Source organism: Bufo bufo, chromosome 3, assembly GCF_905171765.1.
Source record: "Bufo bufo chromosome 3, aBufBuf1.1, whole genome shotgun sequence".
NCBI lineage: Eukaryota > Metazoa > Chordata > Amphibia > Anura > Bufonidae > Bufo > Bufo bufo.
Window position 1 is genome coordinate 352,115,504 of NC_053391.1, and position 25,615 is coordinate 352,141,118.

The 25,615-nt window shown below is 45.4% G+C and overlaps 1 long non-coding RNA gene across 1 annotated transcript; it reads left to right on the plus strand.

Moving 5' to 3' along the window:
* The first annotated feature begins 8,116 nt into the window (after positions 1-8,116).
* Positions 8,117-12,435, plus strand: LOC120993414. Its single transcript, XR_005777255.1, has 3 exons — positions 8,117-8,309; positions 10,937-10,938; positions 12,425-12,435. It is a non-coding gene; the product is annotated as an uncharacterized LOC120993414 (long non-coding RNA).
* Positions 12,436-25,615: the final 13,180 nt, after the last annotated feature.

A 25,615-nucleotide genomic window follows, 5' to 3' on the forward strand; every position in this document is an offset into this window, starting at 1 on the left:
TCCTTTGTCGCCTTCTTATTGGATGGGTGCAGAGAGGGGTTTCACACCGGCATTATCACGCCCTCTCAGGGCTGCTGGTTGGGCCCCAATCTGCTATCCGCCTCCAGTGACCCTGAGGCGGTGACCACTCTCATTCAGGCAGAGGTCGACAAAGGGTTCGTCATTGGTCCTTTCCTTCAGATCCCATTCCGGTCGTGGCGCATCAACCCTATCGGCCTGGTCACGAAGTCATCTTCAAATAAAAAACGTCTCATTTATGATCTCTCCGCGCCTCATATGTCCTCCATCCCCAGTCTTAATTCACTCATTCCGTCTGAGGAATATTCCATGCAATATTCCTCAGTTGACGAGGCCATCCAGTACATTCTTCAAGCAGGTGTCGGGGCTTGGTTGGCCAAGGTAGATATTGCCAACGCTTTTAAGCTGCTTCCAATACACCCGCAGCTTTGGAAGTACTACGGCATCCAGTGGGCAGATAGATTTTATTTTGCCAACCGGCTTACTTTTGGCTCCAAGAGCAGCCCTTGGCTTTTGAACAGCTTGCTTAAGCCCTGCACTGGATTCTCAACCATCACGGTGGCTTATCCATGGTCGTTCACTACTTGGACGATTTTCTCCTCATTGAAAGGCCCAGTCAGGTCCCTTCCATTCCCCATTCACTTCTGGATATTTTTCCCGACTCCAGGTCCCCGTGGCCACGACCAAGACTGAGGGTCCGGCCACTACAGTCACCTTCCTGGGCATTATTCTAGATACCGTTAGAATGGAAGCTAGCCTCCCCAGCGAGAAGTTGCTCAGGATTCGCTCAGCCATCTCCCGGGCAGTCCAGTCTCACTCGCTGACCAGGGCGGAGCTCCAATCCTTGCTGGGGATGCTTAATTTCGCCACCAGAATTATGCCTCAAGGCAGGGCCTTCCTTTCCAGGTTGCTATGTCTCCTGCCCTCGGCCCCGGAACAAGATTCTGTCGTCCATTTGGACAGCCAGGCCATTGCAGATCTCGACATGTGGAGCAGTTTTCTCGCTAACTGGAACGGCATTTCCTTGTTCGTTCCGCAGTGGGATTCCTCTTCCCTCATGGTTTTCTCCGACGCCGCCGGTTCCTCCGGGTTCGCTGCCATTCTCAGATCTCATTGGCTGGCTGCCGGATGGCCGCCAGAATTAGCCTCGGACTCTGCAGCTCTAAAATCTTCCCCCCTTTTGGAACTATATCCCATAGTGGCGGCTGCTCAGGCCTGGGGTCACCTCTGGTCTAACTCTTCCGTGACGTTCGTTACGGATAGCCAGACCTTGGTAGACATCGTCAACAAGGGCAGGGCCCAGTCCCTCAGGATCATGGCGTTATTACGCAAGTTGGTGTGGTTATCCCTCCACCACAATTTTCACATGCGCTGCGTACACATCTCAGGCGAACAGAATAGGGCTGCGGACGCGCTTTCCCGTGCTAATTTTGCAATTTTCTTTCAGGAAATGCCCGACGCGGATCGGTCAGGCACCCCGGTGCCCCAATTCAGCACCCTCATTCTGGTTTAAATTCGCTCTTAGAGGAGGCCGAGGGCCTGGTCGCTAAATCGTTGTCACGTAATACGGCGAGGAATTATCAGGCTGGCCTAAGGGCGTTTGATAAATTCTCTAGGAATCATCCAAGGGGTCAACACTCCGAGATCTCCTACATCATGGCCTTCCTGGCCTATTGTCACTTGCATCTCTCTCTGTCGTATGGTACCATCAGACTTTATTTGGCCGGACTTCAACATCACGCTATGCTGGCCAATCCTCATCACAGGTCCTATTTTTCCATCCAAGCTATTAAAGCCACTCTCCGGGGCATTCAAAAGGAAGGGAAGGGATCCGTGAGCCATAGGCAGCCAGTATCCAGCGAATTGTTCAGGGATCTCTCCTCGTCATTGGATGGTAATCCTTTTGGGCCCTCCACTAGCCTGATTCTGAAAGCGGCTATGTATCTCGCTTTTATGGGTTCCTCCGGCCCGGAGAGGTTCTGGCTGGTCCAAATCGTAAAAACCATCCTCTGAAGCAACATCTGTCATGGGGCCAGGGCCATTACACTCTGCTTCTACCCTCCACCAAAACCAATCAGACGGGTCCTCCCTCTGAAATCAAGTTCTACCCGACTTTGAACAATTGGTGCCCAGTCCAGGTGCTGCATCAACTGACAGCACTCATCCGAGATTCATTGCCCGACAGTCCACCCTTGCCACATGCAGGCAAGCCTCTCAGCACCTCGCAATTCATCGCTTATATCCGTGCCCTCGCCCAGGGTTTAGGCTATGACCCCAAGGTAATTTCAGGGCACTCATTTTGTATAGGGGCAGCCTCCGCTGCTTCCCGTCATCAGGTGCCGGCTCACGTCATCCGGTCCATGGGGCGGTGTCGATCCTCCTGCTTTACCAGGTATATACCCAATCCTCAAACTGAGATATCTCATGCCTTTCGTTCTCTGGCTTTGTAATTTGTAAATAAAAGTGTTGTACCTACCACTATGTTCAGGGTTGGTTTCTCTGCGTACACCGACGTTGTCCTAGCCCTGACCATAAATTATAAGGCTGTTACCAGCCTGCATTTGTGGGAGGGGCATCTGGCTATTTAGTCCCCTTCCCTCCGTTCAGCCAGGCGCCCGAGCCTCACGCCCCTCCCTCCCGCCCCTTTTTTCTCAGGTTTCCATCAGGTATGCCCCCTTTTCTCACTGGTGTACCCGCGCCCGTGGCTTCCGGCACAATTCAGCCACTATGTTCAGGGTGGGTTTCTCTGCGTACGCCGACGTTGTCCTAGCCCTGACCATAAATACCCATTGTTTGTCTGGGGTAAACCTTCACTGCATACGTGACAGAGAAATAAATCTAGTTAATCCATCTGTTAGTTTGGTGGGTGACATATACCCATTGTTTGTCTGAGATACACCTGCACTGCATACGTGACATGGAAATAAATCTAGTTAATACATCTGTTAGTTCGGTGGGTGATATATACCCATTGTTTGTCTGAGGTGCACCGGCACTGCATACGTGACAGGGAAATAAAACTAGTTAATCCATCTGTTAGTTCGGTGGGTGACATATACCCATTGTTTGTCTGAGGTACACCTGCACTGCATACATGACATGAAAATAAATTTAGTTAATCCATCTGTTAGTTTGGTGGGTAACATATACCAATTGTTTGTCTGAGGTACACCTGCACTGCATACTTAACAGGAAAATAAATATAGTTAATCTATCTGTTAGTTCAGTGGGTGACAAATACCCATTGTTTGTCTGGGGTAAACCTACACTGCATACGTGACAGGGAAATAAATCTAGTCAATCCATCTGTTAGTTTGGTGGGTGACATATATCCATTGTTTGTCTGAGGTACACCTGCACTGTATACATGACAGAGAAATAAATCTAGTTAATCCATCTGTTAGTTCGGTGGGTGACTATACCCATTGCTTGTTTGAGGTACACCTGCACTGCATATGTGACAGGGAAATAAATTTAGTTAATTTATCTGTTAGTTCGGTGGGTGACATATACCCATTGTTTGTCTGAGGTACACCTGCACTGCATACGTGACAGAGAAATAAATCTAGTTAATTCATCTGTTAGTTCGGTGGGTGACATATACCCAATGTTTGTCTGAGGTACACCTGCACTGCATACGTGACAGGGAAATAAATCTAGTTAATTCATCTGTTAGTTCGGTGGGTGACATATAGCCATTGTTTGTCTGAGGTACACCTGCACTGCATATATGACAGGGAAATAAATCTAGTTAATCCATCTGTTAGTTCGGTGGGTGACATATACCCATTGTTTGTCTGAGGTACACCTGCACTGTATACGTGACAGGGAAATAAATCTAGTCAATCCATCTAATAGTACAAGGTAACAAGGCAGCACTTCGGTCTTTGGTGGAGAAAGTGGATATTTTATTTCAGCCCAATGCAACATTTCAGCTCATCAATGGAGCCTGTGACTGCTTAACAAAGGCTCCTTTGATGAGCTGAAACGTTGCATTAAGCTGAAATAAAAGATCCACTTTCTCCACCAAAGACCGGAGTGCTGCCTTGTTACCTTGTACTATTAACTGTAGATTTTAGTGTCTGGAATCCTAGAAGGATTTTTGAACCTGGCATCCAGCTGAGTGCTGCTATTGTTTGTCTGGGGTAAACCTTCACTGCATACGTGACAGAGAAATAAATCTAGTTAATCCATCTGTTAGTTTGGTGGGTGACATATACCCATTGTTTGTCTGAGATAGACCTGCACTGCATACGTGACATGGAAATAAATCTAGTTAATACATCTGTTAGTTCGGTGGGTGATATATATCCATTGTTTGTCTGAGGTACACCGGCACTGCATACGTGACAGGGAAATAAAACTAGTTAATCCATCTGTTAGTTCGGTGGGTGACATATACCCATTGTTTGTCTGAGGTACACCTGCACTGCATACGTGACATGGAAATAAATCTAGTTAATCCATCTGTTAGTTTGGTGGGTAACATATACCAATTGTTTGTCTGAGGTACACCTGCACTGCATACTTAACAGGAAAATAAATCTAGTTAATCCATCTGTTAGTTCAGTGGGTGACAAATACCCATTGTTTGTCTGGGGTAAACCTTCACTGCATACGTGACAGAGAAATAAATCTAGTTAATCCATCTGTTAGTTTGGTGGGTGACATATACCCATTGTTTGTCTGAGGTATACCTGCACTGCATACGTGACAGGGAAATAAATCTAGTCAATCCATCTGTTAGTTTGGTGGGTGACATATATCCATTGTTTGTCTGAGGTACACCTGCACTGTATACATGACAGAGAAATAAATCTAGTTAATTTATCTGTTAGTTCGGTGGGTGACATATACCCATTGTTTGTCTGAGGTACACCTGCACTGCATACGTGACAGGGAAATAAATCTAGTTAATTCATCTGTCAGTTCGGTGGGTGACATATACCCATTGTTTGTCTGAGGTACACCTGCACTGCATACGTGACATGGAAATAAATCTAGTTAAGACATCTGTTAGTTCGGTGGGTGACATATACCCATTGTTTGTCTGAGGTACACCTGCACTGCATACGTGACATGGAAATAAATCTAGTTAAGACATCTGTTAGTTCGGTGGGTGATATATACCCATTGTTTGTCTGAGGTACACCTGCACCTGCATATGTGACAGGGAAATAAATCTAGTTAATCTATCTGTTAGTTCGATGGGTGACATATACCCATTGTTTGTCTGAGGTACACCTGCACTGCATACGTGACAGAGAAATAAATCTAGTTAATTCATCTGTTAGTTCGGTGGGTGACATATACCCAATGTTTGTCTGAGGTACACCTGCACTGCATACGTGACAGGGAAATAAATCTAGTTAATTCATCTGTTAGTTCGGTGGGTGACATATACCCATTGTTTGTCTGAGGTACACCTGCACTGCATATATGACAGGGAAATAAATCTAGTTAATCCATCTGTTAGTTCGGTGGGTGACATATACCCATTGTTTGTCTGAGGTACACCTGCACTGTATACGTGACAGGGAAATAAATCTAGTCAATCCATCTAATAGTACAAGGTAACAAGGCAGCACTTCGGTCTTTGGTGGAGAAAGTGGATATTTTATTTCAGCCCAATGCAACATTTCAGCTCATCAATGGAGCCTGTGACTGCTTGACAAAGGCTCCTTTGATGAGCTGAAACGTTGCATTAAGCTGAAATAAAAGATCCACTTTCTCCACCAAAGACCGGAGTGCTGCCTTGTTACCTTGTACTATTAACTGTAGATTTTAGTGTCCGGAATCCTAGAAGGATTTTTGAACCTGGCATCCAGCTGAGTGCTGCTATTTTCTCTTTGGTTTTTAGTTAATCCATCTGTTAGTTCGGTGGGTGACCTCAAAGAATGAGGAGAGCATCAAATAAGCAACGTGGCCCTGGTCGTGGTGCTGCTGGTGTTTGTGGAGCTCATGTTGTAGGGAGAGGACGTGGACGTGGTCGATCTGTGCAAGCTAAATGCCCAAATGAAACACCTTCCTCAGGTGCACGTAGGCGACAGAACGTTCAGCGTTATTTTGTAGGCACGAATACCGGTGTACGAATGGTGAGGCCAAAACAAGTAGAGGCGGTAGTAGATTGGGTCATTGACAGTGCCTCCAGTTCCTTCACATTGTCTACCACCTGGTCCCCTGCTGAAAGTGCAGAGTTGGAACCTGCAGCCCATGGGCATCTGTCTTTCACCTCACCCCCTTGAAAATCAGGTAAGCAGTCTGAGCCCCAAGTCATGCAGCAGTCTCTTCTGCTTGTTGATGACTCTGCTGGCAGGGTTTCCGTGGGCCATCCACCTAGCCCTGGCCCAGAAGTGGAAGAGATTGAGTGCACTGATGCCCAACCACTTATGTTTCAGGATGTGGACATGAGAGGACCAACGCAGCACATCTCTGATGACGAGAAAACACAGGTGTCAACTTCTGCGGGTTTCTGAAGTGTGCAGACCGGCAAGGAGGGCAGGGGTGAGGAGTGGGTGGAAGATGATGTGGAGGATGATGAGGTCCTAGACCCCACATGGAATCAAGGTCATGCGAGTGACGTGTGCGGCTCGGAGGAAGAGGTGTTGGTCACACAGCGCCAGCTGCACAGCAAAAGAGGGAGCAGGGTGCAAAAACAGAGTGGCCGTCCCCTAGCCAGTATGCCTGCTACTGCCCACCGCACCAAGGGACTGCTTACACCAAAGCCAGCTCCAAGGAGTTCCCTGGCATGACAGTTCTTCAGACAATGTGCTGACGACAAGACGCGAGTGGTTTGCACGCTGTGCAATCAGAGCCTGAAGCGAGGCATACAGTTGTATTCAAAATAATAGCAGTGTGTTTAAAAAAGTGAATAAAGCTCAAAATCCTTCTAATGGCTTTTATTTCCATACACACAAATGCATTGGGAACACTACATATTCTATTCCAAATCAGAACATGAAGAAAAATATATCAAATTTGTGTTGTTCCTCTAAAAAAATTTAAGAAAAGTGAATATTAGACTGTTCAAAAAAATAGCAGTGTTTGCATTCTTCTTTACAAACTCAAACATTCACTATATAAACTGAAAAATGTTTGAAGATTTTGCTTTCCTTTGAATCACTTAACTAATATTTAGTTGTATAACCACTGTTTCTGAGAACTGCTGTACATCTGTGTTGCATGGAGTCAACCAACTTCTGGCACCTGTGAACAGGTATTCCATGGACTACATTCAACAGTTCTTCTCTATTTCTTGGTTTTGCCTCAGAAACTGCATTTTTGATGTCACCCCACAAGTTTTCTATTAGATTAGGATCCGGGGATTGGGCTGGCCACTCCATAACGTCATTCTTGTTGGTCTGGAACCAAGATGTTGCACGTTTACTGGTGTTTTTGGGGTCGTTGTCATGTTGGAACACCCATTTCAAGGGCATTTCCTCTTCAGCATAAGGCAGCATGACCTCTTCAAGTATTCTGATGTATTCAAACTGATCCATGATCCCTGGTATGCGATAAATAAGCCCAACACCCTAATATGAGAAACATCCCCATATCATGATGCTTGCACCACCATGCTTCACTGTCTTCACAGTGTACTGTGGCTTGAATTCAGTGTTTGGGAGTCGTCTGACAAACTGTCTCCGGCCACTAGACCCAAAAAGAACAATCTTACTTTCATCAGTCCACAAAATGTTGCGCCATTTCTCTTTAGGCCAGTCAATGTGCTCTTTGGCAAATTGTAACCTCTTCAGCACATGTCTTTTTTTCAACAGTGGGACTTTGCGGGGGCTTCTTGCAAATAGCTTGGCTTCACATAGGCGTCTTCTAATTGTAACAGTACTCACATGTAAATTAGACCTTCTTTGATCTTCCTGGAGCTGATTGTTGGCTGAGTCCTTGCCATTTTGGCTGTTCTTCTATCCATTCGAATGGTAGTTTTTTCGCTTTCTTACACGTCTTTCAGGTTTTGGTTGCCATTTGAAAGAATTTGCGAGCATTTTAGCAGCCTATAATCTTCTGCACTTCTTTATATGTTTTCCCCTCTCCAATCAACTTTTTAATCAAGGTACGCTGTTCTTCTGAACAATGCATTTCAGAGAGAAATGCACTGTAACCAGCATGTACAACATTTGCTGCCTTCCTTCCTTAAATAAGGGCAATAATTGCCACCTGTTCTTCAAATAATGAATGACCTCACAAATTGAACTCCACACTGCTATTATTTTGAACATGCCCCCTTCCATAAGTGATTTAATTACACAGAATCAGCAGCATGCATGTCATGACTAGTGATGAGCGGGAGGTGCCATATTCGATTTCGCGATATTTCGCGAATATTCGAATTAATATTCTTATTATTTTTGGCGAAATCGAATATTCGTAATTATTAAATTTTTCGCGAATAATATGCGATTAAAATAATCGTGCGATTTTTTATTTTTTTTTCCTGTATAAGGCAATGTTCCTATGACTATGGCTAGGCTAATATGTGTATTTTACGAAATTTCTTAATATTGCTCTAACTTCGTATTTTAGAATATTCGTAATATTGCTCTAACTCCGTCTTTTAGAATATTACGGATATTCTAAAAGACGAAGTTAGAGCAATATTAAGAAATTTCGTAAAATACACATATTAGCCTAGCCATAGTAAAAAAAAAAAAAATCATAAGATTAAAATAATCGTACGATTATTTTAATCTTATGATTTTTTTTTTTTTTACTATGGCTAGGCTAATATGTGTATTTTACGAAATTTCTTAATATTGCTCTAACTTCGTATTTTAGAATATTCGGAATATTGCTCTAACTCCGTCTTTTAGAATATTACGAATATTCTAAAAGACGAAGTTAGAGCAATATTAAGAGATTTCGTAAAATACACATATTAGCCTAGCCATAGTCATAGGAAAAAAAAAAAAATCATAAGATTAAAATAATCGTACGATTTCCCCCCCCCCCCCCCCCCCCCCTGAATAAGGCAATGTTCCTATGACTATGGCTAGGCTAATATGTGTATTTTACGAAATTTCTTAATATTGCTCTAACTTCGTCTTTTAGAATATTCGGAATATTGCTCTAACTCCGTCTTTTAGAATATTACGAATATTCTAAAAGACGAAGTTAGAGCAATATTAAGAAATTTTGTAAAATACACATATTAGCCTAGCCATAGTCATAGGAAAAAAAAAAAAAATCATAAGATTAAAATAATCGTACGATTATTTTAATCTTATGATTTTTTTTTTTTCCTATGACTATGGCTAGGCTAATATGTGTATTTTACGAAATTTCTTAATATTGCTCTAACTTCGTCTTTTAGAATATTCGTAATATTCTAAAAGACGGAGTTAGAGCAATATTCCGAATATTCTAAAAGACGAAGTTAGAGCAATATTAAGAAATTTCGTAAAATACACATATTAGCCTAGCCATAGTCATAGGAAAAAAATAAAAAATCATAAGATTAAAATAATCGTACGATTATTTTAATCTTATGATTTTTTTTTTTTTTTCCTATGACTATGGCTAGGCTAATATGTGTATTTTACGAAATTTCTTAATATTGCTCTAACTTCGTCTTTTAGAATATCCGTAATATTCTAAAAGACGGAGTTAGAGCAATATTACGAATATTCTAAAATACGAAGTTAGAGCAATATTAAGAAATTTCGTAAAATACACATATTAGCCTAGCCATAGTCATAGGAACATTGCCTTATACAGGAAAAAAAAGAAAAAAATTCGCACGATTATTTTAATCGCATATTATTCGCGAAAAATTGAATAATTACGAATATTCGATTTCGCCGAAAATAATAAGAATATTCATTCGAATATTCGCGAAATATCGCGAAATCGAATATGGCACCTCCCGCTCATCACTAACGTGGACAAGCTCACGTTCATTAAAATGAACAAGGCATGGATCCCACAGGACTAATCCGTACCTTGTGCTAAATAGACAAGTATACTGGCCGCACCCAACCATTGTTAGACTCCAGCGCACTTTCTCTTTGCATTCTCTTTTCTATTTTCCAATGTTTTGGGGTCTTCCCAAATCTATAAAAAAAAATAAAAAATTAAAGGAAAAAATAAAAATATTATAAAACAACAAAAACAGTGTTGGCTACCTCCTTCTCCTCCACCGCCACTTCCACCTACACCTACACCGCCATGTCCACCACCTCCTCAACCTCCTACTCCACTTTGACCTCTGCCTCCTAAATCAAGATTATTATTTTAGAATTTTTTTATATTCTATGTTATTTGAAGTCATTTCCCTATCTGCATTTGTTTGCAGGGCAATTGTCCTGCTCTTACCCCCATTTTGTTTCCCTTTGCAGCCCTCTAGCCCTTACTATGACCATTTTTACAGCCATTTTAGTGCACCAAAGTTCGGGTCCTCATTGACTTCAATGGGGTTCGGGTTCGGGTCAAGTTCTGGTTGCGAACCCGAACTTTGACCTAAAGTTCGGCTGAACCCAGCGAACCCGAACATCCACGGGTCCATTCAACCCTAGTTATAAAGCCCTTTTTGTCATGTAATAGTGGCAAAATATTTGCAGTTCATCGGTGCAGTTATATATTCTAAAGGCGGATGCTCAATAGACAGGATCCGTTTTTTTGGGGTTATTGTTCTGACAGATCAGAGGAAGGGCAAAATAATCAGTGACGTCAACACAAACTTACTGCTGAGACCCTGTCACGGCTGTGTCACGGTACTGTTGTTGTTCGCCGTGACACGTGTGCCGTGCATGCTGGTTGCCAGGGGCAATGTGTTGTTGTTGCAGCATGTTTGAACCTTCCTCCTTTCTCCTAGTTCTTTCCCTGTCTGGTACTGGTGGGGTTAACTACCTGGCTGGGTGTGGCCACTAGGAATTTATATTGCCTGTGGCTTTCAGGATGGATTGAGTTGTACTCCAGCCTTTGTTGGTGCTGTAGCTTTGCTCCTTTCCTGGGTGTCCATCTGCCCAGTCCTTAAAGGGCCACCTAGTGGGATACCGATGTCTCTCCTATGTCATCTTGATGTCTCCCCGGTGGTGCTTATGTATGGGTGGGTGTTGTGATGTCTTGTTTGGTGTTCCATGTCTGGTCTGTCTCTGGTGTATGCTCAGTCCTGCATGGATGCTAGACATTTCCCTGTGTGCTGTGCCTTCGGTGAGGGGGAACTACAAATCAGTGAACAACTTTGCCTGGTGCCTTCATGCATCCTGTCCGCATGGGGGTCCAGGCAGTTACTGGTGTGCTGGTTCCTATGTTTGGTGTTTGTACTGTGTCCCGTTTGGTGTGTTGGCTCTAGTACATATGCATGGGTTCAAGTCGTGTGGCTGCGGAAGGTAAGTGTGTTGTTCTGGTTCTTACCTGCCGAACCAGTAGCTGTTCACAGTCTCCTCTCTTCCCTGCATCTAGGCCGGGTGAGACTCCTGTTCTTCCGTATCTTGGAGGAACAGGTTGTCTCATGCCCTTTCATTATCTGTAGGGCTGTTCAGGGATTCCAGGGTCCAAGGTTCCTGTGTATGAGTCGTCCTACCATCTGGGTCTGCTCATACATGTGAGGAGTTAGGGCCAGGATTAGGGTGGCTGTGGGAGGTGACCTGCTCACTTTTCCCTGTGTCCAGGCCTAGTTGTCATCATCGTTTCTCCACGGTGTTCTGTGAGGAGTTTCCCCCACTCCCCACCGTGACAGTATGTCCCACTGGGGCCACTCGTTTGTTCCCTTGTTCTGTGTGGCCTTCGAAAGAGGGTGTTAGCATGTTTTGCCTGTTGTTCACTGGTGTGCATGCTTGTCCTCCAGAGGGAGGATGAAATGGGGATTCTGTTAACTGTACGGTTCTCTGTGACAGTTGTTGCAGTTCTGGAGTGGACCGTTACTAGTGTTTGCATGTCCCCTCGTCCATCTCTCAGTGGTTCTTGACTCTTGTGTCGTTTGTGCTGGCTGCATTCTTGTTGTACTGGCTGTGGTGTATGCTGGTTCGGGGATGTTTGCTGGCAGTGACCTTGTGTCTGAACTGGGTCTGAATTTGGACACAGTGTTCAGTGCGGTCGCTCCTTGTTGGATGTTGGCCGGCTGCCTGTTTCCTTGTTGGTGGTTCGGGCTTGCTGGTGGCAGCTTTGGGTGACTTTTTTGTGCTGACGCTGATCTGTCACTTTTTTTTCTCCCCTTTTGTGTATTGGGGTTTCACCTAGCTTCCCCTTTTCAGTTTGGGAGGGCTTTAAGGGGGAGGAGTGTCAAGGCTGTGTCACGGTACTGTTGTTATTCGCTGTGACACGATGCCGTGCATGCTGGTTGCCAGGGGCAATGTGTTGTTGTTGAAGCATGTTTTTACCTTCCTCATTTCTCCTGGTTCTTTCCCTGTCTGCTACTGGTGGGGTTAACAACCCGGCTGGGTGTGGCCACTAGGGGTTTATATTGCCTGTAGCTTTCAGGATGGATTGAGTTGTACTCCAGCCTTTGTTGGTGCTGGAGCTTTGCTCCTTTCCTGGGTGTTCCATCTGCCCAGTCCTTGATGGCCACCTAGTGTCTCCCCCATGTCATCTCGATGTCTTTTCAATGTCTTCCTGTTTTCTCCTTTCCTTCACTATCCGTTTTGTGGTATGGTGTTCTTTATGTATGGGTGGGTGTTGTGATGTCTTATTTGGTGTTCCATGTCTGGTCTGTCTATGGTGTATGCTCAGTCCTGCATGGATGCTAGACATTTCCCTGTGTATGGGTAGCTTATCGCTACTCTCAATCTTGTGATTTTTTGGGGATAGTTACAAAATCACTGATTGAAGCGGTCCCGTTCTTCTCTCTCCTCCCTCCAGTTGACGTCCTGCCTTACGATCGGCCCTTCTCCTTCCCATGTAGCTCCTGCGCATGGTTGCTGACTTGGTCCCAAAGCGCTATATTAGGACTTAGATTTTTCTTCACTCTAGGTATTGATCTCCTCTGCGCATTTCTGAGCACTTTGTTATCTACTGCTCCTTATCGATAGTAGAAACATTCAATGTCACTATCAGAAGAGTCCCCTCATGATTTTTACTATTTTTAGCTACTATATTGATATAGAATATTAATCTACCATATTCTTAGGATCTTCTCATATTAAATAAATGAATCTTATTCTATTATTAATAACATTTGATGAATTAATCACAAGATAGTACAACTACATTCAATCAGGTCTATAGATTTAAACTTGTCCGTAAACTATATTATCAATCATGCCATCATTATTAAATCATAATTATGTTATTATCCTCAATATCTTTTAATCACCCATTTAAAGGGTTTCTGTCACCCTGCAAAACTCATTTTTTTTTTTTTGGATAGTTAGATTGCTCATAGTGCGATATAGCAGAATATAATGCTCTTACTTACATTCATGCGGCCGATTCTTTATAAAACGAACTTTTATAATATGTAAATTCGGGCTCTACCAGCAAGTAGGGCGTCTACTTGCTGGTAGCTGCTGCAGAAATCCGCCCCCTCGCCGTGTTGATTGACAGGGCCAGCCGTGATCTCCTCCTCCGGCCGGCCCTGTCAGTAATTCAAAAATCGCGCGCCTCGCGTCATTCGGCGCAGGCGCTCTGAGATGAGGAGGCTCGTCTCCTCAGCACTCCCTCAGTGCGCCTGCGCCGATGACGTCTTCTCTTTCGGTGATGTCATCGGCGCAGGCGCACTGAGGGAGTGCTGAGGATACGAGCCTCCTCATCTCAGAGCGCCTGCGCCGAATGACGCGAGGCGCGCGATTTTTGAATTACTGACAGGGCCGGCCGGAGGAGGAGATCACGGCTGGCCCTGTCAATCAACACGGCGAGGGGGCGGATTTCTGCAGCAGCTACCAGCAAGTAGACGCCCTACTTGCTGGTAGAGCCCGAATTTACATATTATAAAAGTTTGTTTTATAAAGAATCGGCCGCATGAATGTAAGTAAGAGCATTATATTCTGCTATATTGCACTATGAGCAATCTAACTATCCAAAAAAAAAAAAAAGAGTTTTGCAGGGTGACAGAAACCCTTTAATTAACATGCATCATGATTATACACAAGAAAGTTCTCACAGTTTCATTTCATAAATGCCCTTTTTAAAGATCATGATTATCAAATAAACACAATTGCCATAATTAATTCAATATTCTAATGTCCAAGAATATTAATTTCTAAACTTTAAATCTACATTCTTTTTATCATAATTTTTATATTATTTAGTTTATTTGATTTTTTATTATTTTCTATAATGATTTATATGGTGCTAGGACATGATATACCGTGGTGTTTGAACTTAATGCTATTTAGAAGCTATTACTACTGTCTTTTAGTCATGCCAAAACAGTTTTCAATAGTTCTTCTATATTCATAATTCAATACCGGAGTCACTACATTCAGAGAAATGATACATATGTAAATCCCTCATTTAATCCTAAAGGGTTCAGGCTCCTAAGGAGATAAATCCATTTTGTTTCTTCTTGCTGTAGTTTTTTATCTATTTCTCCTAGTCTAGGGCCTGTGCACATTTTCTTGATACCCTAAAATTTCTGATGCTTTGTATCTCCCGTTTGTGTCACGGAACCATGAACCAGACGTACAACAAGAGATAAGTGAAAATAAGAAGGCTTTATTGAAAATAAAGCTGTAAAGCAAAAGTCCAAACGAATGGTGAAACCGAAGCAGAGTCTTTGAGAGGCCAGAGATCAGGAACCAGAAGGGTAGTCAGACGAAGCCAGGATCAGGAACCAGCAGGGTAGTCAGACGAAGCCAGGATCAGGAACCAGAAGCAGCAGCAGTCTTAGAAGCATGTGAACACAGGAGGACCAAGCAAGGAACTGAAGCCACAGACCTCCTATATATATGAGCTAGGCATCCAGCTCCTCCCAGTGGGAAGGAGGAGCCGCAGGGTGGAAGGCTACAAGAAACCCAGAAACCAAGATGGCCGCCAGCACATGTCAAACGAAGGAGAACAGCAAGAAGGTAAGACCATGACAGTACCTCCCCCTCAAGGGCCCCTCCTCCGCGGAGCAAAAAACGGTTTCTGAGGGAAGCGTGCGTGGAAGGCTCGGAGCAAGGCAGGAGCATGGACATCTGTGGAGGAAACTCAGGAACGCTCCTCTGGACCATAACCACGCCAATGGACCAAAAACTGCACCCGACCGCGGACCAGGCGTGAGTCCAGGATATTGCTCACCTCATACTCCTCATGATTGCCCACTCGGACCGGACGAGGCCGAGGAACCGAGGAAGTGAAACGATTACACACCAGTGGCTTCAACAGGGAGACATGAAACACGTTAGAGATCCGCATGCCAGGAGGAAGCGCAAGGGCATAGGCTACCGGGTTTACCCTGCGAAGCACTCGGAAGGGACCAACAAAGCGAGGCGCCAGCTTGGGAGTGGGCACTCGAAGGTTGAGGTTGCGGGTGGACAACCATACACGGTCTCCGACCTGGTAGGAAGGAGCAGGCGCTCGTCTGCGATCAGCCTGGAGTCTCTGGCGCTGCGCAGAGGCCTCAAGGGACTTCTGGATCTGTACCCAAGAAGCACGTAGGACGGAAAGGTGATCCTCCACAGCCGGAATATCCTGGGGAGAGAATACCTCCGGTAACACGGCAGGTTGGAACCCATAATTGGCCATGAAGGGAGACGTCCCAGAGGAAGAGTTCACCGCCGTGTTCCTGGCAAACTCAGCCCAAGGCAGAAGGTCAACCCAATTGTCTTGGTGATCGGAGACATAGCAACGAAGGAATTGCTCCAAGGCCTGATTGGATCGTTCTGCGGCCCCATTGGACTGAGGGTGGTAGGCCGAGGAGAAGGAAAGATGAATCCCCAACTGGGAGCAAAAGGCGCGCCAGAACCTGGACACAAACTGACTCCCCCGATCCGACACAATCTCCTTGGGCAAACCGTGCAACCGGAAGACCTCCCTGGCAAAAATCGTGGCCAACTCTTGTGCAGAGGGTAACTTCTTGAGAGGAACACAGTGGCACATTTTGGAAAACCGATCCACAATCATGAGAATGACCGTATGGCCTCGGGATGCAGGGAGGTCCACAATGAAATCCATCCCCAGGTGTGACCATGGGCGCTCCCCGGTGGCTATGGGTTGCAGAAGGCCCAACGGAAGGTGCCGAGGGGACTTACTCAGGGCACAAACGGAGCATGCCGCTACATATGCGGCGATGTCGGAACGTAGGGAAGGCCACCAGAACAGACGTGAAACAGCCCAGGACAGATGATTCTTTCCAGGATGCCCCGCGGTCTTGGAGTTATGGTAGGTTCGCAACAACCGAGTGCGCAACTCCTCAGGCACAAAACATCTGCCGTTGGGTCTCCCAGAGGGAGCACCAGATTGAGCCGCCAAAATCTGCTCACCCAGGGGAGAGGTCAGGCTGGTGCGAATGGCGGCCAGGATCTGATTCGGAGGTATGACCGAAGTCGGAATCGACTCCTCCCTGGACAGCTCGGAGTACTGCCATGATAGGGCATCCGCCCTGATGTTCTTGGAACCGGGTAGGTAGGAGACCACGTAATTAAAACGTGACAAGAACAGAGCCCATCTGGCCTGATGTGGTGTCAATCTCTTGGCCTCAGAAAGGTAGGTCAGATTCTTATGGTCCGTCAGGATGAGAACCGGAACCACCGAACCCTCGAGCAAGTGCCTCCATTCTTTAAGGGCCTGCACGATGGCCAATAACTCCCTGTCACCAATCTGATAGTTGCACTCCGCGGAAGACAGTTTCCGGGAGTAAAACCCACAAGGAAGCAGAGGACCCTCTGGTGTTCTACGCTGAGACAGAAGGGCGCCTACTCCCGTCTCAGACGCGTCCACCTCGAGGACAAAGGGCAACCCAGGGTTGGGATGCGACAGAATCGGAGCCGACACAAAAGCGGACTTTAGGGCCTCAAAAGCTTGGATGGCCTCGAGCGGCCAGACCTGGGAATTACTGCCCTTCCTGGTCAGATCCGTGAGAGGCTTGGCCAGCATGGAAAAGTCCCTGATGAACTTCCGATAATAATTGGCGAAGCCCAAAAAGCGCTGCAGGGAACGAAGACTGGGCTGGGGCCACTGTAAGACAGCCGAAACCTTCTCAGGATCCATGGAGAACCCCTCAGCGGAAATGATGTAACCTAAGAAGGTTACCTGGGATCGGTGAAATTCGCATTTCTCAAGCTTACCGAACAGCTTGTTCTCTCGTAACCGTTGCAACACTCGTCTGACATCCAGAATGTGGGCCTCCATGGATTCAGAATATACCAAGATGTCATCCAAATAGACCACCACACACTGCTGCAACAGGTCACGGAAAACATCGTTGATGAATTCCTGAAAAACTGCGGGCGCATTGCACAACCCAAAGGGCATAACCAAGGATTCATAATGACCGGTCCTGGTGTTAAACGCGGTCTTCCACTCATCGCCCGCCTTGATCCTTACCAGGTTATATGCCGCCCTCAGGTCGAGTTTGGTAAAGACCGTGGCCCCTTTAAGGCGATCGAACAGCTCGGAAATCAAGGGTATCGGGTAAGCGTTCTTGATCGTGATGCGATTGAGACCCCTGTAATCGATGCAAGGCCTCAACTCACCGCCCTTCTTTTTCACAAAGAAAAATCCAGCCCCTGCCGGGGACGAGGATTTGCGAATGTGTCCGCGTGAAAGCGCCTCCCTCACGTACTCCTCCATGGCCTCATTCTCCGCTACCGACAGTGGATAGACTTTGCCACGAGGAGGAACGGCACCAGGTTGTAACTCTATGGCACAATCGTATGGGCGGTGCGGAGGTAGGGCAACCGCGCGCACCTTATCGAATACATCCCGGTACTCCTCGTATTCAGGAGGCAACAGAGAGTCCGAGGAAGTACACAGCAACTTGACAGACCCATGGATGCAACTAGCCCCACACTGCGGTGACCACGAGAGGATCTCGGCCGATCTCCAATCGTAAGTCGGATTATGCTTCTGGAGCCAGGGGTACCCCAAGACCACCGAGTAGTGTGGAGACGAAATAACCTGGAGGCAGACCGACTCTCTGTGAACGGCACCAATGGCTATCCCCACTGGAAGGGTCTCATGAGTCACGTGTGACGACAGAAGGGGTCTGCCGTCTATCGCCTCAAGAGCCAGTGGGGAACCTCGAGCCTGCAGAGGAATGGAATTGGCGGCAGCGAACACACTATCAATGAACAAACCACCAGCACCAGAGTCCACCAACGCCTGGGTCGTCACCGAGCCCCCGACCCAGGAGAGGACAACAGTGATCAGTGGTTTGTCAACACGGGAAACCGGGGATGAGGAGACTCCACCCAAGATCTGCCCCCGACAGGATCTCAGGTACGAGCGTTTCCCGGACGGTTCGGACATGCCAACCGAAAATGCCCACCGAGACCACAGTACATGCATCGACCCTCGCGTCTCCGGAGTACCCTCTCCCCCTCGGACAGGCGAGCAAACCCCAGCTGCATGGGTTCACCCCCAGACAAGTCATCCCCAGGAGGCGTGGGAGGAGAGGGAGGCACGGGTGGGACAGCAAACGTAGGCGCCAATCTGTTAGAAGACCTCCGCATGCTCTCCTTAAAGGAAGGTCTCTCCCTGAGTCTGGTGTCAATCAAAATCAGGAAAGAAATAAGAGACTCGAGCTCCACTGGTAGGTCCTTAGCTGCAACCTCATCCTTCAAGGCATCCGAGAGACCATGAGAGAAAGCAGCGACCAGAGCCTCATTATTCCAGCCCACCTCTGCTGCCAGGGTACGAAACTCAATGGCGTATTCAGCTACGGATCGTGAACCCTGTCTGATGGACATAAGGAGCTTCGCGGCAGAGGCAGCACGAGCCGGCACATCAAATACCTTCCAAAGAGAAGCAACAAAACCGGAAAACTCGGCAACCACCGGATTGTTGTTCTCTCATAAAGGGCTGGCCCAGGCCAAGGCCTTGTCCGAGAGCAGCGAGATCAAGAAGCCCACCTTTGATCTCTCAGTAGGAAAGGCATGTGGCAGCAACTCGAAATAAATGCCCACCTGGTTAAGGAAACCTCGGCACTGAGTTGGCTCTCCCCCAAAGCGCTGTGGAAGAGGGGCAGAACCGGTCATACCCCGAAACACCGCAGGCGCAACAACAGGTGTCGGGGTAGACTCTGGCGCAACAACCGGAGCGGCAGTAGGAGCGACAACCGACCCATCGGCAACGGGAGCGAAATGAGCCGTGCGTTCAAGCAGGGTTTGCAACGCCACAGCGAACCGACCCAACAGGTGATCCTGCTGATCAAGTCTGGCAACCAGCATGGGTAGCGAGGATGGCCCTGTACCGTCAGAACTCATGGCTTGGTCCTAATGTCACGGAACCATGAACCAGACGTACAACAAGAGATAAGTGAAAATAAGAAGGCTTTATTGAAAATAAAGCTGTAAAGCAAAAGTCCAAACGAATGGTGAAACCGAAGCAGAGTCTTTGAGAGGCCAGAGATCAGGAACCAGAAGGGTAGTCAGACGAAGCCAGGATCAGGAACCAGCAGGGTAGTCAGACGAAGCCAGGATCAGGAACCAGAAGCAGCAGCAGTCTTAGAAGCATGTGAACACAGGAGGACCAAGCAAGGAACTGAAGCCACAGACCTCCTATATATATGAGCTAGGCATCCAGCTCCTCCCAGTGGGAAGGAGGAGCCGCAGGGTGGAAGGCTACAAGAAACCCAGAAACCAAGATGGCCGCCAGCATATGTCAAACGAAGGAGAACAGCAAGAAGGTAAGACCATGACAGTTTGTCATGAATATGTCTCAAAAGGGCCGTGTCTGATTCGGTATTAATACAGCTCAAATGTTTGGATATACGTCTTCTTAACTGTTGTATTGTCTTGCCTATATAGAGCTTAGGACATCCACATTCATATATATTCTGTGATTTGATACTTTTTATTATCCACTGGATTAGTAAATTCCTTTCGTGGTACCATTTTATTGCAAAAAATACAATCCCCACAATTATAGGAACCTCTTGTGGATAGCCATGTTGTTTTATGCTCTTTTTTTATTTAGTTGGAAGTGACTATGCACCAAGTTCTCTTTTAAATTTCTCCCTCTTCTATAAGTAATTGTTGGATTGGGGGGATTACTTCTCTCAGTTCATCATCTGTCATCAAAACGTGCCAGTGTCATCTCAAAATGTTTTGAACTTTCTCATGTTGCACATCATATGTGCCAATACAGCGTATTATCATTTTAATTTCTCCATTTCCTATTTGTTTTTTGTCCTGCAAGAGAATGGTTCTTTCAGCATTTTTTGCCCTATTATATACTTTATATAAAACTTTTTTTTTCTATAGCCTCTAGCTCTGAACCTTCTGTATAGGAGCTTACTTTCTTGTTCAAAACTCTCTTTGGTTGAGCAATTATGTTTTGCTTGTAGGTATTGACCTACCAGAAAGCCTTTCTTCAAAGCCTGTGGGTAGTACTGTAGCTCTCCCAATGTGGTAGGTTATTAGTTGAGGTGGTTTTCCTATACACTTCCGTTTTGACACTCCAGTCAGGCTCCAGGGAAACTTCAAGTCAAGAAAATTAAGATTCTTTTTGTGTATTTCTGCAGTGAATTTAAGACTTACTTCATTGTTACTTAATACTTCTACAAAAATATTTTTCTGTGCTTTCCCATAAAATTTAAATATCATGGATATATCGCCCCCCAAAACAAAACGTGCTTAGTGAAATTAATGTGTTGTTCCGTGAAAACTACTCTTTCTTCCCACCACCCCAAAAATAAATTAGCAAACTTTGGCGCACAAATTGTCCCCATTGCTGTCCCGGTGATCTGTAAATAATATTTAACATTAAATACAAAATAATTGTGTGTTAGCAAAAAATGTAACAGTGACAAAACAAAACTATTGTGTTCGAAAAAATGTGTCCCCTTGGTGTTTAGAAAGTATTTACCGTATTTTTCGCTTTATAAGACGCACCTAGGTTTTTGAGGAGGAAAATAAGAAAAAAAATATTTTGAACCAAAAGGTGTGCTTTTGGTGGATTTTGAACTAATGGTCTGGGGATAACACTGTTATGGGGCTCTGTGGATGACGCACTGTTATGGGGGATCTGTGGATGACACACTGTTATGGGGGGGGAAATCTGTGGATGATGCACTGTTATGGGGGGGATCTATAGATGATGCACTGTTATGGGGGATGTGTGCTGTGACACATAGGGCCATGAGGGGAGCCAGGATAAGATGCTATATGTGTGGATGACGCACATATAGCATCTTATGCTGGTCCCCCTCATGGCCCTATGTTTCACAGCATTACAGTACTTTATTCTTTGTATGTAAAATCTTTAGACCTGAATCAATTGCTCTCCTTTTGATAAACTAGCTGACACTGATATATCGCCAGCCGCTATGCTGCACAGCGTGGCCGGCGATACATCAGCTACAGTGCGGGGAGGGAGGAGGGGCTGGAGGCAATTCACAGCGGGGCCCGGTGCAGTCACTGTATTACACCGGGCCCCGCGCACAGAAGTCTCTTTGTATGTAAAATCTTTCATTATTCCTGAATCCATCGCTCTCCTATTGATAAACTAGCCTAATCGCCTGCATCAGTACTCACTATGAATGTAGCGTGCGGTCCGGCCAGCGTGTGACTGACGTCCCTCAGTCAGTCACGCTCCTCCCACTTCATTAATGAAGCAGGAGCAGGATGAAGTCATGCGCCGGAGGGACCGCACGCTACATTCATAGTGAGTACTGATGCAGGCGATTAGGCTAGTTTATCAATAGGAGAGCGATGGATTCAGGAATAATGAAAGATTTTACATACAAAGAGACTTCTGTGCGCGGGGCCCGGTGTAATACAGTGACTGCACCGGCCCCGCTGTGAGTTGCCTCCGGCCCCTCCTCCCTCCCCGCACTGTAACTGATGTACCGTATGGCCGGCCACGCTATGCAGCATAGCAGCCGGCGATATATCAGTGTCAGCCCTGTAAAAAAAGTCAACCATCGTTTTATAAGACGCACTGTCATTCCCCCCCCTCTTTTGGGTGAAAAAAAGTGCGTCTTATAAAGCGAAAAATACGGTAATTGCTTCTAACCCTAGATTGTGTTGTATACTCATGTACAGCGCTTCAACATCGAGACTGGCAATCATTGTTGTTTTATTGACCTGTATGCCCTGGAGCCTGGCGAGAGTGTCTTTGGTATCTTTCAGATAGGACAAAAGGCCAGGTACAAATGAAGAGATCACCTGGTCCATGTAGCTGCTGATCCCCTCACACAAACTTTGGTTCCCCGAAACTTGAATGGGACTGGGCTGCGCCTAGGCCAAGTGACCAATAAACTTGACGTCATTGGCCTAGGAAGAGGCCGCAGCACTAACCAGAGCGTCACAGCCTCTTAAAACAGCTTAACGGCGGTGGTGGCGGGAGTCAGACTCCCACTGATCTGAGGATAGGTCATCAGAATCTAAATCTCAGAAAACCCCTTTATTGACCCTGTAGAGTACTTACAGTGTAGAATTTCAATATTTGCAGATGATGATAAGCTCTGCAACATAATCAACACAGAGGAGGATAATATACTATTGCAGAGAGATTTGGGGAAGCTGGAGGCAAATAGCCAGGGGCATAGCTATAGGGAGTCCAGAGGTAGCAGTCGCTACAGGGTCTAGGAGCCTGAGGGGGTCCAAAGACCCTTGTGGTGCATAAGAAGACATTAATATTATAGAAAGTTCATGCTGGTCAAGTTACACCTCTGGATGGAGGGAAGGGGTTAGGTCGAGAATTTGGCATGTGGGGGAGGTGCCGTTTCAATTTTTGCCTTAGGCATCACGAAGGCTATGTGTTTCCCTGCACCTGACCACAAAGCACCGAGGGTTGAATTCTTGAACCAGGGCCCATAAGCCTTTAGCTACGCCCCTGCAAATAGCAAATGAAGTCGAAGGTGGAAAAAGATAAGGTCATGCACTTGGGCCATGGAAACAAAATGTACAATTATGTATTAAATCAGGGTGCACAACCTTTTTTGGTCTGGGGGCCGCATTGTCACATCACTCTATTTCAAGGGGCCGCAAATAAAAAAAAAAAGTTGATCGGCGCTCATCTGCCTATTACACAAGTTAATGCAAAGTGACTGGGGAGGAGTGATCGCTGCCACAGTCATTCCGCCTTCATTTAGATTACACAGGTAGATGTGCTGCAGATAATCGTACATCTTTCATCCTGATAAAATATGCAAATCAGCCAACAAATGAGCAATTCCTTGTTCGACTGATCAGCTGCACGATTATACTGGCCACATATGAGATATGAGCGCTCCTATGAACACTTGTTCCCAGTAATTGTCCCAAATATCGTGCTGCAGCATAGCCCCTGAAACCGAAGAGTTATACTTACCTTCGCACTGCCCCTGCTGTTTACACCTGGCAGTGCATGGACATGGTCATACACAACTCCAGCCAATGACTGGCTTACACGGTGATGTGGCCACAAGCAGCATGTCACTTCTGAAGCCAGTCATTGACTGGAACCATGCAAGTAACCATGGCTATGCACTGCCAGGTGTAAACAGAGCAGGAACCGGAGGATGGAGGCAGCGGGGGCAGCGCAGAGGACCAGAGTGGCGTGGAGCATGTAATTTTTAAATCTTCTATTTCAGAGGATATGCTGCAGGAACTTCAGCGTTTTCCTTCACTGCAGAGGACGGATCTCTCTGGTTATTACCATCTCCTGCCAATCCAGTTATAGGCGCCCTGCAGTAACCAGTAAGCACATTACCTTGCTAGTGGGGAAGGCGCTTATTCGTTAACGCTTGAATTACCAGGCCCGAAAAGGCCTTAATGACTAGACACTTTTTGGGGATTTAGCACGCGTGGTGGTTCAAACGATTGTAACTATCTTATTTGTAGGAATAACAAAATAATTTTTGCAAAAAGTTTTATTTGGGGGAAACTGTACAAAAAGTTTTTAAAAAGTATATTTTTTCAAACTATAGCTCCTTATTCTTTAAATATGCAAACTGACACCAAAATAAATTATTATAATTAGTTCCCTATTTTGTGTAGGCCATTTTGTTATATAATATGTATAGTTTCACGTGAATGGGGCGGTAATGGTGACGGTTTTGATTGGTGTGGATGTTTTTTCTTTTATGTATTTTTTTTTAAACTTAATTTTTTTGATATTTCTGCTATGTACCCAAAGGAGTCATAAAAAGACCTTTGTGGGACACTATCACTTTTTTAAATTTTGCACTTTTTTCCTTTTTATTTTTTACTCTTCTTTGTATTTTATTAATATTTTATTGTATAATTTTTGGATAATTTTATTTAAAAAAAATTCTCTTTTTTTGCCACATAATATGTTCCCCAAGGGGTCATAAATAGACTGTTGCGGGACAGTGAACACTCTTTTATTTATCACTTTTTCCTTTTTATTGTATTTTATATATTTAATAATTTTTTGTGCCACATAATATTTTATCTCTCTTTTCTTTTCTTTATATTTTATTATATTTTTTTTATTTCGTTTTCAATTTTTTTTTCAATTATTCTTTAACATTTTTTAAAAATATTTTTACCACATAATTTGTCCCCAAGAGGTCACTGAAAGACCTTTGGGAGACAATAAGTGACTTGTTTTTGTACTATTTCCACTGTAACTGGAGCATCCAAAGGAGCCCCAGTTACAGGGCAACCAGCCTGCTGGGGGGCTTTGTACCAGGGCAGAGCTGATCAGGGTCTCCTGACCCTGCAGCGCTGTGCTTCTCTGCCCCCGAGAAACCCAGCAATCACGTGATCGCCGGGTCCACACTGCAGAGTGCTCATAGAGAAGGCAGAAGCGCTAATAAAGCGCTTCTGTCTACTCCTCGGCTTCCCCGCTCTCACTAATAGCCGAGAATCCTATCCGCTCCTGCTACAGTGCAGGAGCAAAACCTATGATCCATCCGCTGTGCAGCGCTCCGGGCAGAAACACAGCTGATCGCAGGATCAGCTGTGTTTCTGCCCAGCAGGACAGGGCCGCATGCAGCCCTGTATTAAATAATAAAAAAACTGTCTAAAACTGCTATTGAAAAAGCTTAGAGATATTGTTGGACAGTAAACTTAATAGGGGTTTTCCAGGCTTCTGATATTGATGACCTACATATCTTTAAGATAGATCAATAAAATCTTATCGGTGATGGTCTGACACGCTGCACATTACTTGTGCGTTGCGTGAAAATCGCAGCATGTTCTATATTCTGCGTTTTTCATGCAACGCAGGCCCCAAAGAAGTAAATGGGGCTTCATGAAAATCGCATTGCATCCGCAAGCAAGTGCGGATGCAATGCGATTTTTACGGATGGTTGCTAAGGAGATGATGTGAATAAATAGGGATGAGCCCCGGGACCCCATTAAAGTCCATTTACTTTATTATTTTGTATTATAACATCTTTATATATCTTTATCTTTAATACAGAATGCTAAGTAAAATGACCATTGAGGGTTAAAAAATAATAAAAAAAATTACCTCATCCACTTGATTGCGCAGCCGTTATCATTTTCTTTCCTCTTCTTGCAGGACCTGCAAAAGGACCTGTGCTGAAGTCATCACCGCGCTCACCGCGCAGGTCCTGCTGAATGAAAATAGAAGATAGAAGGTCTTT